The sequence below is a fragment of the Ranitomeya variabilis genome, chromosome 8 (assembly GCF_051348905.1).
Source record: "Ranitomeya variabilis isolate aRanVar5 chromosome 8, aRanVar5.hap1, whole genome shotgun sequence".
NCBI classification, from domain to species: domain Eukaryota; kingdom Metazoa; phylum Chordata; class Amphibia; order Anura; family Dendrobatidae; genus Ranitomeya; species Ranitomeya variabilis.
In genome coordinates, this window is record NC_135239.1 from 139,897,649 (window position 1) to 139,916,071 (window position 18,423).

The window sequence follows — 18,423 nt, forward strand, 5'->3', positions numbered from 1 at the left end:
TAACTCCAGGTATTTTCTTAAAGGAGTGGAAGAACCTGATATTTCGCCTGTCCCAAAGAGGAGGGTTAATTGCAAGTAGCATTGCTACATCAGTGAAACGGAGAGAGGAGCTACTATTACAAAATAACATTCTTTTGGCAGCTGTTTATGTAGACCCAATGCATCAGATTCTTCTAGATGATCAACAGCTAACTAAAGGAAAAGAAGCTCTGTTTGAAATAGCAGTAAGGATGAAAGGGTTGCAGAACAGTAAGGAGGAACATGAATAATTTGGTCGTCCTGCCACATCTTCACCCGCATCAACGGATGAAGAATTTAATTTTGAAAACTATTTGGATCACAAGGACCGTGCAAAGCGTTCCCGCATAGAAGAAGAGTCATCCCCATCAAAGAACACAGCCAGTACATTTCAGCAGAATTTTTCATGTGCACTAAAAGAAATTGAGAAATTTGACCGTTCATCAAAAATAACAGTGCAACAAGCGATTCCTCTGTATCCTGACATTGTCAGAGATGTTGCCCGAGTGGTTACTGCTTTGCCACCAACCCAAGTTAGTGTAGAGAGGTTGTTCTCTGCTCTCAAAATAGTTAGATCAGATTTGAGGGCATCCATGAAGGAGGATCTGACAGAGGCAATACTTTTTCTGGGGACAAATTTATAGATTTCTTCTTATTAACTGCATAACAGTGTTTATTGCATATTTACTTACAAGAGTTTAGAAAAGTTTATAAAAGTTATTTGCTATATTCTAATTGTATTCTAATAAATATAGTTTTTGCTCTAAGTGGTCTGATTACTTATATGATGGTGAGAAACTGAATAAGCAATGTTAATATTTTACAACAGTAAATTTATTGTTACGAATTGGACATTTATGAAGGAGTCGGAGTCGCAACTGTGGCTTACCGACTCCACAGCCCTGATATATACAGTGCCTACAAGTAGTGTTCAACCCCCTGCAGATTTAGCAGGTTTACACATTTGGAATTAACTTGGCATTGTGACATTTGGACTGTAGATCAGCCTGGAAGTGTGAAATGCACTGCACCAAAAAAGAATGTTATTTCTTTGTTTATTTTTTAAAAAAATTGTGAAATTTTTTTTCAGAGGGTCATTTATTATTCAACCCCTCAACCCACCAGAATTCTGTTTGGTTCCCCTAAAGTATTAAGAAGTAGTTCAGGCACAAAGAACAATGAGCTTCACATGTTTGGATTAATTATCTCTTTTTCCAGCCTTTTCTGACTATTTAAGACCCTCCTCAAACTTGTGAACAGCACTCATACATGGTCAACATGGGAAAGACAAAGGAGCATTCCAAGGCCATCAGAGACAAGATCGTGGAGGGTCACAAGGCTGGCAAGGGGTACAAAACCCTTTCCAAGGAGTTGGGCCTACCTGTCTCCACTGTTGGGAGCATCATCCGGAAGTGGAAGGCTTCTGGAACTACTGTTAGCCTTCCACGGCCTGGACAGCCTTTGAAAGTTTCCTCCCGTGCCGAGGCCAGGCTTGTCCGAAGAGTCAAGGCTAACCCAAGGACAACAAGGAAGGAGCTCCGGGAAGATCTCACGGCAGTGGGGACATTGGTTTCAGTCAATACCATAAGTAACGTACTCCACCGCAATGGTCTCCGTTCCATACGAGCCCGTAAGGTACCTTTACTTTCAAAGCGTCATGTCAAGGCTCGTCTACAGTTTGCTCATGATCACTTGGAGGACTCTGAGACTGACTGGTTCAAGGTTCTCTGGTCTGATGAGACCAAGATCGAGATCTTTGGTGCCAACCACACACGTGACGTTTGGAGACTGGATGGCACTGCATACGACCCCAAGAATACCATCCCTACAGTCAAGCATGGTGGTGGCAGTATATAGCAGAGCCACGTAGTATATAACATAGCCACGTAGTATATTGTAGAGCCACGTAGTATATTGCACAGGCATGTAGTATATTGTAGAGCCACGTAGTATAGTGCACAGGCACATAGTATATTGCACAGCCACGTAGTATATAACAGTCACTTAGTTTATTGCACAGATATGTAGTATATTGGTCAGCGACGTAGTATATAGCAGAGCCACATAGTATTTAACAGAGCCACGTAGTATATTGCACAGTCGACGTAGTATATAACAGAACGACACAGCCACATAGTATATTGCACAGCTACGTAGTATATTGCACAGACACGTAGTATATTGGACAGTCACGTTGTATATTGATTAGCTACACAGTATATAGCACAGAGATGTAGTATATAACAGAGCCCACGCAGTATGTAACACAGCCCACGTAGTATATAGCAATGTGGGCACTATATGCGTGGTTAAAAAAAGACTTAAAATAAAAAATAAACTTATACTCACCTTCCGAAGGCCCCTTGAAGTCCTGGCGTCAGTGTGCAGTGCACGCGGCAGCTTCTGGTCCCAGGGTTGGTATGAGCACATGACCGTGACGTCATGGCAGGTCCTTCTCGCATAGCATCCTTGGCACCGGAACCTGCCGCTTGCACTGCCGACGACAGCGCGTGACGTCGGATGGTGAGAATAACTTTTTTTTATTATTATTATTATTATTTGTAACATTAGATCGCATACGCAGCATCAATAGTAAAAAGTTGGTCACACAGGGTTAGGTGTGGTGGTGGGGGGGCGGGATTATGTGTGGTGAGGGGGCGGGATTATGTGTGGTGATGTGGGGGGTGGGATTATATGTGGTGATGTGGTGGGGGGCGGGATTATGTGTGGTAATATGGTGGGGGGGCGGGATTATGTGTGGTAATGTGGTGGGGGCGGGATTGTGTGTGGTGATGTGGTGGGGGGGCGGGATTATTTGTGGTGGTGGGGGGCGGGATTATGTGTGGTGATGGGTTTGGGGGGCGGGATTATGTGTGGTGATGGGGTGGGGGCAGGATTGTGTGGTGAGGGGGCGGGATTATGTGTGGCAATCTGGTGGGGGCGGGATTATGTGTGGTAATGTGGTGGGGGGCGGGATTATCTGTGTTAATGTGGTGGGGGGCGGGATTATCTGTGGTAATGTGGTGGGGGAGCGGGATTATGTGTGGTGATGAGGTGGGGGTTGGGATTATGTGTGGTGATGGGGTGGGGGCGGGATTATGTGTGGTGATGGGTTTGGGGGGCGGGATTATGTGTGGTGAGGGGGCGGGATTATGTGTGGAGATGTGGGGGGTGGGATTATATGTGATGTGGTGGGGGGCGGGATTATGTGTGGTAATGTGGTGGGGGCGGGATTGTGTGTGGTGATGTAGTGGGGGGCGGGATTATTTGTGGTGGTGGGGGGCGGGATTATGTGTGGTGATGGGTTTGGGGGGCGGGATTATGTGTGGTGACGGGGTGGGGGCAGGATTGTGTGGTGAGGGGGCGGGATTATGTGTGGCAATGTGGTGGGGGGCGGGATTATGTGTGGTAATGTGGTGGGGGGCGGGATTATCTGTGGTAATGTGGTGGGTGGGCGGGATTATCTGTGGTAATGTGTTGGGGGGCTAGATTATCTGTGGTAATGTGGTGGGGGCGGATTATGTGTGGTAATGTGGTGGGGGGGCGGGATTATGTGTGGTGATGTGGTGGGGGCGGGATTGTGTGTGGTGATGTGGTGGGGGGGCGGGATTATGTGTGGTGATGTGGTGGGGGGCGGGATCGTGTGTGGTGATGTGGTGGGGGGCGGGATTGTGTGTGGTGATGGGGTGGGGGGGAGGGATTACGTGTGGTGATGTGGTGGAGGGCGGGATTATGTGGGGTGATGTGGTGGTGGGCGGGATTATGTGTGGTAATGGGGTGGGGGGCGGGATTATGTGTGGTGGGGGTGTGATTATGTGAGGTGGTGGGGGGGCGGGATTATGTGTGGTGGTGGGGTGGGGGGCGGGATTATGTGTGGTGGTGGGGTGGGGGGCGGGATTATGTGTGGTGGTGGGGTGGGGGGCGGGATTATGTGTGGTAATGTGGTGGGGGGCGGGATTATGTGTGGCGATGTGGTGGGGGCGGGATTATGTGTGGCAATGTGGTGGGGGGGCGGGATTATGTGTGATGATGTGGTGGGGGGCAGCATTATGTGTGCTGATGTGGGGGGCGAGATAATGTGTGGTGATGTGGTGGGGGGCGGCATTATGTGTGGTAATGGGGTCGGGGGGGCGGGATTGTGTGTGATAATTTTCTTATGTGTAGTAATGGGGTGGGGAGGCGGGATTATGTGTGGTGATGTGTTGGGGGGAGGGATTATGTGTGGTGATGTGGTGGGGGGGGCGGCATTATGTGTGGTAATGTGGTGGGGGGGCGGGATTATGTGTGGTAATGTGGTGGGGGGACGGGATTATGTGTGGTAATGTGGTGGGGGGACGGGATTATGTGTGGTGATGTGGTGGGGGATTATGTGTGGTGATGTGTTGGGGGGAGGGATTATGTGTGGTGATGGGGTGGGGGGCGGGATTATGTGTGGTAATGTGGTGGGGGCGGGATTATGTGTGGTAATGTGGTGGGGGCGGGATTATGTGTGGTGATGTGGTGGGGGATTATGTGTGGTAATGGGGTGGGGGGCGGGATTATGTGTGGTGATGTGATGGGGGCGGGATTATGTGTGGTGATGTGGTGGAGGGTGGGATTATGTGTGGTAATGTGGTGGGGGGCGGGAATATGTGTGATGTGGTGGGGGGCGGGAATGTGTGATGATGTGGTGGGGGGCGGGATTGTGTGTGGTGATGTGGTGGGGGATTATGTGTGGTAATGGGGTGGGGGGCGGGATTATGTGTGGTGATGTGATGGGGGGTGGGATTATGTGTGGTGATGTGGTGGAGGGCGGGATTATGTGTGGTAATGTGGTGGGGGGCGGGAATATGTGTGATGTGGTGGGGGGCGGGAATGTGTGATGATGTGGTGGGGGGCGGGATTGTGTGGTGATGGGGTGGGGGGGCGGGATTGTGTGTGGTGATGGGCGGGATTATGTGTGGTCATGTGGTGGGGGGCGGGATTATGTGGGGTGATGTGGTGGTGGGCGGGATTATGTGTGGAAATGGGGTGGGGGGCGGGATTATGTGTGGTGATGTGGTGGATGGCGGGATTATGTGTGGTCATGTGGTGGGGGCGGGATTATGTGGGGTGATGTGGTGGTGGGCGGGATTATCTGTGGTAATGGGGTCGGGGGCGGGATTATGTGTGGTGATGAGTTGGGGGTGGGATTATGTGTGGTGGTGGATGGGTGGGATTATGTGTAGTGGTGGGGGGGCGGGATTATGTGTGGTGGGGGGCGGGATTGTGTGTGGTAATGTGGTGGGGGGGCGGGATTACGTGTAGCAATATGGTGGGGGGCGGGGTTATGTGTGGCAATGTGGTGGGGGGCGGGATTACGTGTAGCAATGTGGTGGGGGGCGGGGTTATGTGTGGCGATGTGGTGGGGGGCGGGATTACATGTAGCAATGTGGTGGGGGCGGGGTTATGTGTGGTGATGTGGAGGCGGGATTATGTGTGGTGATGTGGTGGGGGGCGGGATTATGTGTGGTGATGTGTTGGGGGGGCCGGTTTATGTGTGGCGATGTGGTGGCATTATGTGTGGTAATGTGGTGGGGGGGCGGGATTATGTGTGGTAATGTGGTGGGGGACGGGATTATGTGTGGTGATGTGGTGAGGGGCGGGATTATGTGTGGTGGGGGGTGGGATTGTGTGTGGTGGGGGGCGGGATTGTGTGTGGTAATGGGGTGGGGGGCGGGATTATGTGTGGTGATGTGGGGCGGGATTATGTGTGGTGATGTGGTGGGGGCGGGATTCTGTGTGGTAATGTGGTGGGGGGCGGGATTATGTGGTCATGGGGTGGGGGGCGGGATTGTGTGTGGTGATGGGGTGGGGGCGGGATTATGTGTGGTGATGTGGTGGGGGCGGGATTATGTGTGGTGATGTGGTGGGGGGCGGGATTATGTGTGGTGGGGTGCGGGATTGTGTGTGGTAATGGGGTGGGGGGCGGGATTATGTGTGGTGATGTGGTGGGGGGCGGGATTATGTGTGGTGGGGTGCGGGATTGTGTGTGGTAATGGGGTGGAGGGCGGGATTGTGTGTGGTAATGGGGTGGGGGGCGGGATCGTGTGTGGTGATGTGGTTGGGGCGGAGCTACTGTGCAGGAGGCGGGATTAGCGAGTAATCACGATGCCTAATATATATATATATATATATATATATATATATATATATATATATATATATATACACACACACACACACACACACACACACACACACACACACACACACACACACACACACCTTGTATAGACACGTAGATACATATATGATGAACACATCTTGTCGTGGTTCCCCAGCCAGCATCATTATACACAAAGGCTGCTCCGTTCTCGGCGCTGCTGCTTCTCGTCCACGCACCAACACGTCTCCACACTATGAGGCGACGTGTAGGAAGCTTGGGGCGCCCATGGCCACATTGCAGCCCTATAAAGTTGTGAGTTCAGGCGGACGCACTGCCGATCCCGTCCCCTCACCCCAGAACAGCTGGGGCTCTCACGGGAGTCGCGCGAAGCAGAGATCCCGCCAGTAAATAGCTTCACTTCAGAGTGATACAAAGTGCAAAACTCCTGAGCTGCCGCCGTCCTGCGGTACTTACTAGTGATGAAAGCCGGGCGTGTAGGGGAGGACTCCTCTGCGGACTTCTGCCATTATCACATTCTTGTGGAGGGAGGAAGCAGCGTAAAAATCAGGCCGGTTACCGGAGACGGCTTGTTACAGCGCCTCCTACTGGTAGCTATTTGACTGCTCAGATAAGCTGTGATCACTGTACGGACTGAGCGGCATCTCACACAGGAGACGAGGAGTGCGCAGAGTGGAGCTGCTCTACGTATACGGCCACAACAAAATCAGGAGTGGGCTCCAGCTCCTCCACAGTAAGGTCTGCTGCACATGGCCACAGGATGGATCTGTGCTGAGCTGTGGGACTGCAGCATAGTGTCTGCGGCTTCTGCTGCACCCTCACGTCACGCTATACCATACCTCCCAACTTTTGAAGATGGGAAAGAGGGACAAAGTTTGCGGCTCGCAATGCGGCAAATTTTAGGCCACACCTCTGACCACACCCATTCATAATTAGTCACACCCATATCCACGTCCCAACCACACCCATTTAGCGCTGCTGATCACAGTGTTTCATATACAATAATTAAACAAAAAAATATGGCCACACAGTGCTCCATACTGTATAATGGCCACACATGATGCTCAATACTGTATAATGGCCACACAGTGCTCCATACTGTATAATGGCCACACATGATGCTCCATATTGTATAATGACCACACATGATGCTCCATATTGTATAATGACCGCACATGATGCTCCATATTGTATAATGACCGCACATGATGCTCCATACTGTATAATGGCCACACATGATGCGCAATCCTGTATAATGGCCACACATGATGCTCAATACTGTATAATGGCCACACAGTGCTCCATACTGTATAATGGCCACACATGATGCTCCATATTGTATAATGACCACACATGATGCTCCATATTGTATAATGACCGCACATGATGCTCCATATTGTATAATGACCGCACATGATGCTCCATACTGTATAATGGCCACACATGATGCACAATCCTGTATAATGGCCACACATGATGCTCAATACTGTATAATGGCCACACAGTGCTCCATACTGTATAATGGCCACACATGATGCTCCATATTGTATAATGACCACACATGATGCTCCATATTGTATAATGACCGCACATGATGTTCCATATTGTATAATGACCGCACATGATGCTCCATACTGTATAATGGCCACACATGATGCTCCATACTGTATAATGGCCACACATGATGCTCAATACTGTATAATGGCCACACAGTGCTCCATACTGTATAATGGCCACACATGATGCTCCATATTGTATAATGACCACACATGATGCTCCATATTGTATAATGACCGCACATGATGCTCCATATTGTATAATGACCGCACATGATGCTCCATACTGTATAATGGCCACACATGATGCGCAATCCTGTATAATGGCCACACATGATGCTCAATACTGTATAATGGCCACACAGTGCTCCATACTGTATAATGGCCACACATGATGCTCCATATTGTATAATGACCGCACATGATGCTCCATATTGTATAATGACCGCACATGATGCTCCATATTGTATAATGACCGCACATGATGCTCCATACTGTATAATGACCGCACATGATGCTCCATACTGTATAATGACCGCACATGATGCTCCATACTGTATAATGACCGCACATGATGCTCCATACTGTATAATGGCCGCACATGATGCTCCATACTGTATAATGACCGCACATGATGCTCCATACTGTATAATGACCGCACATGATGCTCCATACTGTATAATGACCGCACATGATGCTCCATATTGTATAATGACCGCACATGATGCTTCATATTGTATAATGACCACACATGGTGCTCCATATTGTATAATGGCCACACATGATGCTCCATACTGTATAATGACCGCACATGATGCTCCATATTGTATAATGACCGCACATGATGCTCCATACTGTATAATGGCCGCACATGATGCTCCATACTGTATAATGGCCGCACATGATGCTTCATACTGTATAATGACCGCACACGATGCTCCATACTGTGTAATGACCACACATGATGCTCCATACTGTATAATGACCCCACATGATGCTCCATACTGTATAATGACCGCACATGATGCTCCATACTGTATAATGACCGCACATGATGCTCCATACTGTATAATGGGGCGCGGGGGGGGGGCGGTCAGTCGGGAGGTGACCCAGGACTTGGCTTAACACAGGGGCATGGCTTAACACAAGGGGGCGTGTTGGTTTGCTTTTCCTGCTGTCTGCGGGATCAGAGCGTCCCGTGCGGGACTGCGGGGCAAAGCATCAAATCCGTGACAGTCCCGCACAATGAGGGATGGTTGGGAGCTATGCTATACACTCAGCTATTATCCAATCCAACTGAAAAAACGGTGGTACCTGGTGGGCAGAGTCCGCCATCTCTGAACCAGGCTGAAGTTGGTTTCTCATTCCTTCAGTTTCTTATTCGGAGCTGACGTTGGTTTCTTAGGGTATGTTTCCACTTTCAGGAAACGCTGTGTGTTTGACGCTGCGTAGAGCCGCAGCGTCAAACACGCAGCGTCCAGATGTTACAGCATAGTGGAAAGGATTTCATGAAATCCCGTCTCCACTATGCATTAAAAGACGCATGCGGGAGACCCACGGAAACGGACATGCGGCGCGTCTTTTCAGAACGCAGCATGTCCTTACAATGCTGAAACAATGCAAGAACAACGCAGGTGACCTGCCAGTGACCTCAGATGCAGATTTCGTCAGGATTTTACCTGCATAAAATCCTGACCAAATCCTGATGCAAACCTGAACGTGGACACATACCCTTAGAGGGCAATTTTTTCTTTTCTGTTTTTTATAGATTTAACAACAAGAAATAATCATCACAATAATAACATACAATGCAGCGAGGTGCCCTGATGTGAATACACTTAAAAACAGCAACAAAAATGGGTAACAAAGTAGTCAGCTAAGGGCGTTAAAGTGTTAAATGACTTTGGGTCACTGATTCCACACCACCATTACATAGTGATGCCCCGCATCAAACCCAGGTGCCTCCAGCCTGGCCCATATCAGTTCTGGGCATCAGAATTGGCATGAAAGTGGGCATACAGCCCATTTTCACAGATTTGAATAAGTAAGTGATGTTTTTGAGTGGTTAAATGACTTTGGGTCACTGGTCTCACGCAAAGAATACACAGACATTGATGCCCTGCATGAAACACAGGCCCCTCCAGCCTGACCCAAATGGGTTATGGACATCCCTTAAAAACATCAATTATTCAAATCTGTGAAAATTGTCTGTTTGCCTATTTTGATGCCAATCCTGATGCCCAGATCCCATTTGGGCCCGGCTGAAGAGACCTGGGTTTGATGCAGGGTCTGGATTTGATGCGGGGTATCACTATGTATGTAATGGTGGTGTGGACTCAGTGGCCTAAAGTCATTTAACCCTTTAAAAACAACAGTTACTTATTCAAATGTGTGAAAATGGTCTGTTTGCCCACTTTGATGCCAATTCTGATGCACTGAACACATTTAGGCCAGGCTATAGGGACCGGGGTTTGATGCAGGGCATCACTATCTGTGTATTCTTAGGCTACTTTCACATTTCCGTCGGTAGTCGCCCGTCACAAAGCGTCGGCGCGACGTACCGATGAAAGTGTGTCTTTTCACATTTCCGTCTTCAGTCCCGACCAGGAAAGAGACAGAGAGAGACATTTCCTGCCGGGCATGCGCAGATGGAAAACCTGGATACAACGCACAGAAAAACGTTCCCTTGAACGTTTTTCCCAGACGACGGGCCGCCAAAACCCGACGCAATCAGTGCACGACGGACGCAACGTGTGGCCATACGTCGCGATCCGTCGGCAATTTTTTCTATGGGGAAAAAAAACGCATCCTGCGGGCAAATTTGCAGGATGCGTTTTTTTACCAAAACGACACATTGTGACGGGGAGTGCCTGACGGAAATGTGAAAGTAGCCTTAGTGAGAGATCAGTGACCCAAAGTCATTTAACCCCTTAAAAACCAGTTACTTATTCAGATATGTAAAAATGGGCTGTTTGCCCACTTTAATGCCAATTCTGATGCCAATAACCCATTTGGGCCAGACTGGAAGGACCTGGATTTGATGTGGGCCATCACTATCTATTTATTCTAAGGCTACTTTCACATATCAGGTATTTGCCGTCATCCCGATTCCGGCATCGCGACGGATCCGGCGTAAATTGTGAAAAACTGATGAAACGGATCCCTAGCGGAAGCCGTGGAAAACCGGATCCGTTTAATCAGTTTTGCATCCGTTTCTTCCGGTTTTTTTTATCCTTTTTTTGACGGATCCGGTCTTTAAAAACGCCCATGGGAGGCTTCCAAATGTGCTTGGCTACTGAAAACCTATATATACAGTGTTCCTTCAGCCCATCTTTGTCAGGTTGTAGAGGAGTAAGTGGAGAAGATGGAAGGCGTGATGGCAAACATTCTGAAGATTAATGTTGATTTTACTGTGGAGGCAAATCACTGGAAAACAATTGTTCTGGAGAAGGAGCGAGACAGCGCATCATGCGTCTGCGCCGACGGTGTTTGTGGATCTACCCCATCACTGCACAGAGAATGACACTTGGGGTGTATTCTACACTGTACATGGAGATACCTAGAAACCCCGAAAAATTTTTCTCATATGTGCGGATGAAAGCGGAGAACTTTGATCCATTGGTGGACCGAATTGGACATCTCATCCGAAGGAGTGACACGTATTGCCGATTCTCCATTTCACCAGCGGAGCGTCTGATGTCACGCTTCGGTAAGCCATTTTTATTGTATCTCCTACTGTTAAAGCTGACTTATAACTGTAATGTTATTTTAGGTATTTTGTAATAATTTTTGCCTTGCTTTTTTTCACAGATTCCTTGCAACTGGAGTATCCCTTTCATCACAATTTCAATTTCGACTTGGAATTTCTACCATATAGGGAATTGTAAAACACACCTGCCTTGCATTGTGGGACTCTTTGCACAGCGAATTTATACCACATCCCATAATCAGGGCCGTATTTGCCACTAGGCACTCGAGGGCACGTGCCTAGGGCGGCGACATTGCGGGGGGCGGCACCTGAGCAAGGGTTTTTTTTTTGTTTGTTTGGTTTTTTTAAAGTCCCAGGTCACAAGCAACCGACCGCCCCGCCCCCCCGCCTCCCGCCTCCCGCCCCCCTCCTCCGAGTCCCACCCGCCCTCCTTGAAGACAATACTCACAACTCACACCGGGCGGGTAGGAGGGGGGCGCGGAGAGCAGCTGCACCATCCAGGAAGTGTCTTCTCGCGCTGCAGCTCGGAGGAGGCATGGGGCTAGAGAAGGAGAAAGCCGACGCTCGCATCTTCATGGACGAGTTCAGCCGCTCCTCTGCCCCGATGCTGACACCGGACCGGGACCCGCACGACCTGAACGGGCACCTGAAGGTGAGTGCTGCGCGCCGCAGATATAGCAGAGCCGAGCGGGTTACTGGCAAACTCCCCGCACGCGGCACGCCATCCAAGTCCTGCTCTGCCACCCCTGTGTATAATATACCTGGTCCTACGGGGGAATATATGAGCCATATGCATGGCTCATATTCCACCCCCCTGTATGCCATGCCATGCATACGGGGGGGAATATGAGCCATGCCCACGGGGGGGGGGGAATATGAGCCATGCATACGGGGGGGGGTGAATATGAGCCATGCATACAGGGGGGGGTGAATATGAGCCATGCATACAGGGGGGGAGGTGAATATGAGCCATGCATACGGGGGGGGAGGTGAATATGAGCAATGCATACAGGGGGGGGAGGTGAATATGAGCCATGTATACGGGGGGGTGAATATGAGCCATGTATACAGGGGGGTGAATATGAGCCATGTATACGGGGGGTGAATATGAGCCATGTATACGGGGGGGGTGAATATGAGCCATGCACACGGGGGGGGTGAATATGAGCCATGCATACAGGGGGGAGTGGGAGCCATGCATACGGGGGGGGGGGAGTGGGAGCCATGCATACAGGGGGGGAATATGAGCCATGCATACAGGAGGGGGGGTCATTATACAGTATCATGGAGAACTGTGTGTGGCCATTATATAGTATGGAGCATCATGTGTGGCCGTTGTACAGTATTGAGCATCATGTGTGGCCGTTGTACAGTATTGAGCATCATGTGTGGCCGTTATACAGTATGGAGCATCATGTGTGGCCAATGGCCATTATACAATATGGAGCATCATGTGTGGCCGGTATACAGTATGGAGAACTGTGTGGCCATTATACAGTATGGAGCATCATGTGTGGTCATTATACAGTATGGAGCATCATGTGTGGCCATTATACAGTATTGAGCATCATGTGTGGCCATTGTACAGTACTGAGCATCATGTGTGGCCGTTGTACAGTATTGAGCATCATGTGTGGCCGTTATACAGTATGGAGCATCATGTGTGGCCAATGGCCATTATACAATATGGAGCATCATGTGTGGCCGTTATACAGTATGGAGAACTGAGTGGCCGTTATGCAGTATGGAGCATCATGTGTGGTCATTATACAGTATGGAGCATCATGTGTGGCCATTATACAGTATTGAGCATCATGTGTGGCCGTTGTACAGTACTGAGCATCATGTGTGGCCGTTGTACAGTATTGAGCATCATGTGTGGCCGTTATACAGTATGGAGCATCATGTGTGGCCAATGGCCATTATACAATATGGAGCATCATGTGTGGCCATTATACAGTATGGAGAACTGTGTGTGGCCGTTATACAGTATGGAGCATCATGTGTGGTCATTATACAGTATGGAGCATCATGTGTGGCCATTATACAGTATTGAGCATCATGTGGGATCATTATACAGTATTGAGCATCATGTGCGGTGGCCATTATACAGTATGGAGCATCATGTGTGGCCATTATACAGTATGGAGCACTGTGGCCATATTTTTTCGTTTATAATTATTGTATATAAAACATTGTGATCAGTAGTGCTAAATGGCTGTGGTTGGGACGTGGATATGGGTGTGACTAGTTGTGAAATGGGTGTGGTCAGAGGCGTGGCCTAAAAATTTGCCGTCTTCAAAAGTTGGAAGGTATGGTACCACATTTGCCAGATCATGGCAAGTGCTGCAAATCCCATAGGGAATGAATGAGGCCGACCGCAGTGGTTGCCGTAAGTGATCCGTTACGCGGCACATGCAGAAAAACTGCCGGATCTGCTGCAAAAGGCGACTTTCACATCAGCGATTCTTGCTAAAGTCACTGCCGATAGTGTCATACTCACCAAAGGGGGAGGCAGCGCTAAAAGTGCCTAGGGCAGCAGAAACTCTAAATACGGCCCTGCCCATAATGGAGAGTTGGTTGGAAATAGCCAAAAAATTCCACCAAGTTTGTCAGTTTCCCAATTGCTTGGGTGCCGTGGACGGAAAACATATCCGCAATGTGAAACCGGCTGGATCTGGATCGGAATATTTTAACTATAAAAAATATTTCTCCACTGTGCTGATGGCCATCGCTGAAGCGGAATACAAATTTATAGCTATATAGTGGATATAGGGGCGTATGGCCGATCCAATGATTCCCAAGTTTTGAAATTGTCTGCAATGGGGCGTCATCTCTGTGGAAACACCTTCCAATTCCCCCCCAAAAGACCGCTGCCTGAAACCTCTGGGCCACCAATGCCATTTGTTTTTGTTGGGGATGAAGCCTTCCAAGTATCGGAACACCTGCTGAAACCCTACTCCAGTAGTGGATTGATGCCAACTAAAAGAATTTTTAATTGTCGCCTCACACGAGCACGGAGAATGGTGGAGTGTGCTTTTGGGATTCTGACCACCAAATGGTGAGTTCTATTGACCGCTATCAACCTGAAGACTGACACTGTTGATGAGGTGGTGAAAGCGTGTGTAGTCCTGCACAGTTTTGTGATATGCAAGGAACATATTTCCATTGAAGACCACTCTGAAGAAACCACCTTGCATGATTATCAGAACATTACGTATAGAAGTTCTGTGTCAGTTTCCAGAATGAAGGACAAATTTGCAGAATGCTTTATTTCACCTGAAGAGAAGACTGGCAGGATGAGAGAGTTTGAAAAATTTGTCTTGGACCTTGTAATCAAAAGTATTTTACCTTCTTTACCCAAAGCTGTGTACCTGTTTGGGTTGTACCTAAAGTATTTTACCTTCTTTTACCCAAGTTGTGTACCTGTTTGGGCTGTACCCAAAGTATTTTACCTTCTTTTACCCAAGTTGTGTACCTGTTTGGGTTGTACCCAAAATATTTAACCTTTACCCAAAGTATTTAACCTTGTTGTAACCAACATATTTAACCTTATAAACCTTATAAATAAATGAAAGACAAAATTTATAACCAATAAACTGTTTTATTAACAAATTATTAAACAAAAAAAACATAAGTTTAAATAGTGTGGGGTGGAGATAATGCTGGAGGGGCTGTCAGATTGGGACACTTTGACAGTGGGAGTGTGGAGAGAGGATGGTGGTGGTGGTGGTGAAGGATCAGTAGGTAAAACAGGTGAAGGGGTGGAGAAAGAAAGAGAACGGGTGGACATGAAACCGGGAGTAGTATTGGGAATTTGGAAGGTTGGAGGGGTGGAGTGGATGGATTGGGAGGCAGAAGAGGTGGAGAAGAGGGTTGTGTTTGGGGCATGATGGGTGAAGGAGACTGGTGGTAGTGGGCAGGGAGTGGAGGCGCGGATGATGGTGGGAACTGGTATGGGGCGGGATGTTGGTACGAGGCAGGATGCTGGAACGGGGCATGATGCTGGCACGGGGCAGGATGCTGGCACGGGGCAGGATGTTGGTATTGTATAGGAGGGGGGAGGAGGGACAGTGGCTGGTGCTGGAGGAACTACCGGGGCAGGTGTAGGAGCTTGAGAGCTAACAAGCGCCAGAGCAGACTGGCACTATTGCATTACTTGCATCTGCTGATCAGGAGATAGCTTATCCATGCGCTCAAGTACTGACTGGAAAAATGTGTGGTTTGGCGATTTACTGAGTGCATCCTATGCAGGCGTGTGTGCAACTCAAGAATACTGTTTCTGAGCAAATTAAATCCTGCAGTCATCCTATCCCACCTCCTCCCCAACCTCACCACCACACTTATCCCATCCCTAAACCAACTCTTCAACCTATCACTAACTTCTGATACTTTCCCCACTGCTTTCAAACATGCCACAATCACACCTATCCTCAAAAAGCCATCCCTCGACCTAAGCACTATGTCCAGCTATCGCCCCATATCTTTGCTCCCATTTGCTTCCAAACTCCTTGAGAAGCACGTCCATGCTGAACTTTGTAAATTTCTCTCACTTTGCATCTAACTCTCTCTTCGACAACCTACAATCTGGCTTCCGTCCCCACCATTCCACTGAGACTGCCCTGACCAAAATTACTAACAACTTACAGCCAAAGCTAACAGACAATTCTCTATACTCCTCCTTCTAGACCTGTCCTCTGCCTTCGACACAGTTGACCACTGCCTCCTACTACAGATCCTCTCTTCCTTTGGGGTCAAAGACCTTGCCCAATCTTGGATCTCCTCATACCTGACCAACCGCACATTTAGCGTTTCCTACTCCCATACTACCTCTTCATCTCACCCCCTCTCTGTTGGTGTCCCTCAAGGCTCTGTCCTTGGACCCTTACTCGTCTCAATCTATACACTCGGCCTGGGACAACTCATAAGGTCCTATGGCTTCCAGTACCATCTATATGCTGATGACACTCAGATCTACCTCTCTGGCCCAGATGTCACCTCTCGGCTCTCCAGAATCCCAGAGTGTCTATCAGCCATATCCTCCTTCTTCTCCTCTCGCTTCCTCAAGCTCAATGTGCACAAATCTGAACTAATTATCTTTCCTCCATCTGGCACATCTTCCCTACCTGATCTATCTATCAAAATAAATGAAATCACACTTCCCCCTGTCCCCAAAATCCGCTGCCTCGGAGTAACCCTTGACTCTGCCCTGTCCTTTAAACCGCTCATCCAAGCTGTCGCCACCTCCTGTCACCTCCAGCTCAAAAATATTTCCAGAATCCGTCCTTTCCCCAACCCTCTACCAAAATGCTTGTGCATGCCCTAATCATCTCCTGCCTCGACTACTGCAACATCCTCTTCTGTGGCCTACCTTCTAACACTCTCGCACCACTCCAGTCCGTCCTTAACTCTGCTGCCCGACTAATTAATTTCTCTCCTCGCTACACTCCTGCTTCGCCTCTTTGCAAATCCCTTCACTGGCTCCCAATTTCCCAGCGTATCCAGTTTAAACTACTAACGCTGACCTACAAAGCCATCCATAACCTTTCTCCTCCATATGTTTCCGAACTGGTGTCACGCTCGCACCCAGACTGGTTGGCGCGGGCGTGCGGGGGTGTGGCCCCACTGGACCACAGACCAAACTTCCCTGGAAGGGGCGTAACTAAGTAGCTTCCTAGGTGTTCGCTGGAGCCTCTGATGGTGAGGTCAGACTTGTGCAATAGGAAGCTACCAGGTACCTTTCCAGGGTGATGTCTGGCTGTGACTGCTGATCCCACCGGGGAACGGAACATAGACAGGCAAGCGGGCACGGCTGGCACTCAGGCAGGCAGGCGGGCACGGCTGGGACACGGGCAGGCAGACAGGTACAACAGAGACACTGGCAGGCAGGCGGGCACGGCTGGCTCTCTGGTAGGCAGGCAGGTACGGCTGGCTCTCTGGCAGGACAGGCAGACAAGACTGGAACACTGGAAGAACCGGTAGGTACCGGTCTGCAGGCTGGCATGTAAAACTGGTAAGAACCTGTTCAGACAGGAGGACTTAAGGATAGGTAGAGAAAGACCACAAGAGCGAATGCAGAACGAAAGCACAGGAGCTAGAGCCAAGAACAGAAACGCAGGAGGCGAAGCCAAGCACAGACATGCAGGAGGCGGAGACAAGAGCTGGAGGCGGAGCCAAGTGTAGAAACGCAGGAGGCGGAGCCAAGAGATGGAGGTGGAGCCAAGTGCAGAAACGCAGGAGGCGGAGCCAAGAGCGGGAGAAGTAGAACCGCAAGGAGCGGAGCCAGGTAGAACCGCAAGGAGCGGAGCAAGGTAGAACCACAAGAAGCGGAGCCGCAGAGCGAGAGCTGAGCGGAGCCGCAGAGCAGGGCCACAGAGTGCAGAGCAAAGTCAGAGTACAGAGCAAAGTGCAGAGCAAAGCTACAGAGAGCAGAGCTGAGAGCAAAGCCACAGAGTGCAGAACTGAGCGCAGAGCAAAGTCAGAGTGCAGAGCAAGACACAGAGTGCAGAGCCGAGAGCAAAACCACAGAGTGCAGAGCAAGTTCACAATGCAGAGCAAGGATCAAAGCAAGGTTGCAGAGAGCAGGGCCGAAAGCAGAGTAAAGCAAGACACAGAGGGCAGAGCAGGGCAAAGCAAGACACAGAGTACGCACAGCCATAGCTCCCAACCGTCCCGCATTGTGCGGGACTGTCCTGGTTTGGAGCCTGTGCCCCGCTGTCCAGCGCAGGACGCTCTGATCCCGCACCCGCAGACAGCAGAACCGACACGCCCCCTTGTGTCAAGCCATGCCCCGGGCCCTTACCCTTCCGTATGGCTGCCTGCTTTCTGCGCACAGGACCTGTGATGAGGTCACAGGAGGGGAGGAGTCAGGGGTCACATGGTTGGGACCTCCGAAGTTGTGCTGGTTGCCATTGCCAACTTGCCGCTGCAGGATGAGGTAAGTAATGCTGTGTGTGGGGTCAGGAGGTGTACAGTGTGGATGTAGCAGAGCCGTG

The 18,423-nt window shown here is 49.5% G+C and overlaps 1 protein-coding gene across 1 annotated transcript in view; it reads right to left on the reverse strand.

The window, feature by feature from the left end:
* LOC143788781 (uncharacterized) overlaps positions 1-6,977 on the reverse strand; it is a 417,721-nt gene extending 410,744 nt beyond the window's left edge. Inside the window, exon 1 of the mRNA XM_077278662.1 lies at positions 6,620-6,977. The gene's annotated coding sequence lies outside the window, so the exon portion shown is untranslated. The remainder of the gene's footprint in view (positions 1-6,619) is intronic.
* Between the last annotated feature and the right edge of the window lie 11,446 nt (positions 6,978-18,423).